Source organism: Miniopterus schreibersii (assembly GCF_964146895.1).
Source record: "Miniopterus schreibersii genome assembly, chromosome: 13".
NCBI classification, from domain to species: domain Eukaryota; kingdom Metazoa; phylum Chordata; class Mammalia; order Chiroptera; family Miniopteridae; genus Miniopterus; species Miniopterus schreibersii.
The window spans coordinates 14069087-14071366 of NC_138113.1; positions in this window are offsets into that span (position 1 = coordinate 14069087).

Sequence of the window (2280 nt, forward strand, 5' to 3'; positions counted from 1 at the left end):
CCCAGTTGGCTGCAGAGCATCATTCCATGGGAGGCCGAGGGAGAGGGGCTGGGTTCTTTCCTGAGGGTCCTGGTAGCATCTTTGGCAGAGGATTGGGCTGCCCGTGACAGCATCCACACAGCATCCCATTGTCCTGATGACTGCCCAGTGATTCCATAGGCCTCCCTTGTGGATTCCCCTCTCCCTGCCCCTCTGGAGTGGAGATGGTACCCAACTCTCTGGGCTTCCTTCTGCATCTGCACATTCCTCTTTCTCATGAAGCAAAGGGCAAAGGAAGGCCAAGGCAAAGAGGTCTAGCTTCCCCTAACTTGAGTGCCGAGCCCAGGAGAGACCATTGGTCAGCTCTGTGTCTTTCTTTGAGCTGAAGGAAAATGGGAAGGACAACAGAGAGAGTGGTTTCTGTCTTTTTATTTTAGAAGGATGGGGGTGTCTTAGTCCCCTTATCCCACAGCCACTTGGACACATGCTCCACCTTCCTGCCCTGCCTCTCTCTACCTCTCCTTCCCTTCTCCAGACTACACCCAGAGAGATCTGTGAGGCATGGGAAATCTGGGTTGGCACTTTTCCCATCTCCCAAGAAAGGAAATGGTGCTTGAGGCGCCTCTCAACAGCTGGGGTCACTTTCTCTGGGGCTGTCCCTCTGGCTCTTGCTGCCTCAGCCTACTGACCTCTTGCTGGCTCCAGGGGCCTGGGGAGACCTTGTCCCTCAGCTGGGAAACATTTAATACAGAAAGCAGATGCATGTCATGGCAGTCTCACAGGCAAGAATCCCTACACACCCACTGTGCTGCAGGTCCTTCCCCACACACCACTCAGCTGGGGGTCACAGAGGTCATCAGATACAAAGAGCACACCCTACACATTCCCCAGGAAAGCCTGAGCCTGGCACTGAGAGCTACATCTTGACCAAAGTCTAGCTGTGTTCAGGGACACTGCTGGTGACAGTAGGGCCTGGGCCTTGGTTTAGAGGGGTGAGAGGTTGCCCTAAGTCATTCCCCCTCCCATTTGTCCCCTCTGTTCCAAGAGCTTGCATTGATGTGTTAGCTAGTCAGAATCAGCGGAGCTATCTGGAAGAATAGGTTTGTTTCTTTTCCCGAGGAGATGGTAACTGGCCTCTATGCATATTCAATTCTTTACTCTTTAATTTGCTCATCCATTCATCCATCTATCCATCCATTCTTTCTTTCTTTCACTCAGAAGACCCTGAAAGCCTTCCTCAGAAGAGGTCTAAGGGAACCCTAGTCATTTTAATGTTAAGCCACTGAGAGCCATGGGCAGTTTATCACCCAGCATAACCTAGACTTATCATGACCAAAAGACCTGGCAATTTCTTCCAATAGCACAGGTTAAAGAGAGAAAGGTTAGGAGACTGAGTTCCTGCCTTCTTCAAAACCAAGGCCACCCGAAGCTGAAGTCATGGGTGATTTGCACAGTCCTTTCACAGTGAGCCACATTCTGCAATGTCCCAGACCCAGTCCTTCAACATCACTTTTTAAACTGAATAACTTTGCATTAATGGAATTAAACACTGCTAGGCCTTGTCTTCTTCCTGCAATAACATAGATACTGGGGATTCACTTGGCATTTGTCTACCTCGTCAAAGGACATACAGTTGAGAAAGAGAAACTATAATTCCCAGACTCCCTTGCAGCTAGGATCAGGGTGTGATTTCAGGTCCTGCCAATCATATTTGCACATGGGAGTTTGCTGAAGCGGATCATGCCAGAGGTGAGCCCAGCAGCTAACACAGAGCTTCCTGACTTTGCAGTTTTCTGTGCTCAAGGACCTGGAAGTCTTATTTGTGAGGTCAGCTGAAGCAGTGACCTGCACCAGTGACAGCACTGTCAATGACCATATGCCATCTCATGTTTCCCTACCTGACTATGGAGCCTGAGCATTGCTGAAATGTGCAGTGGGAACCCAGGAGCAACAGGGAGGGTTTCTAAAAGTGTGTGTGTGTGTGTGTGTGTGTGTGTGTGTGTGTGTGTGTGTGTGTTGGGAGGATATGCTGAAGTAGTTCTTGCTGGATAAGTGAGAAGGAGAGAGAGGGTATGGTAGGTTTTTCCAGAGAGAATGATAGCTGGGAGAAAGGCCATATTAAAAATAGCAATTCCATCTACTCCCTTAGAATTTCACGAGGGGCAGTGCCCCACCCCACCCCAGGGACCATCATTGAAGCGTAATGGTGGCGACCACAGCCTGAGGGCAGTTCAGCACTAACACCACTCCCACACACCATCACACAGAGAAAAGGCTGAATGGAGCTGGGACTGGGGAAAT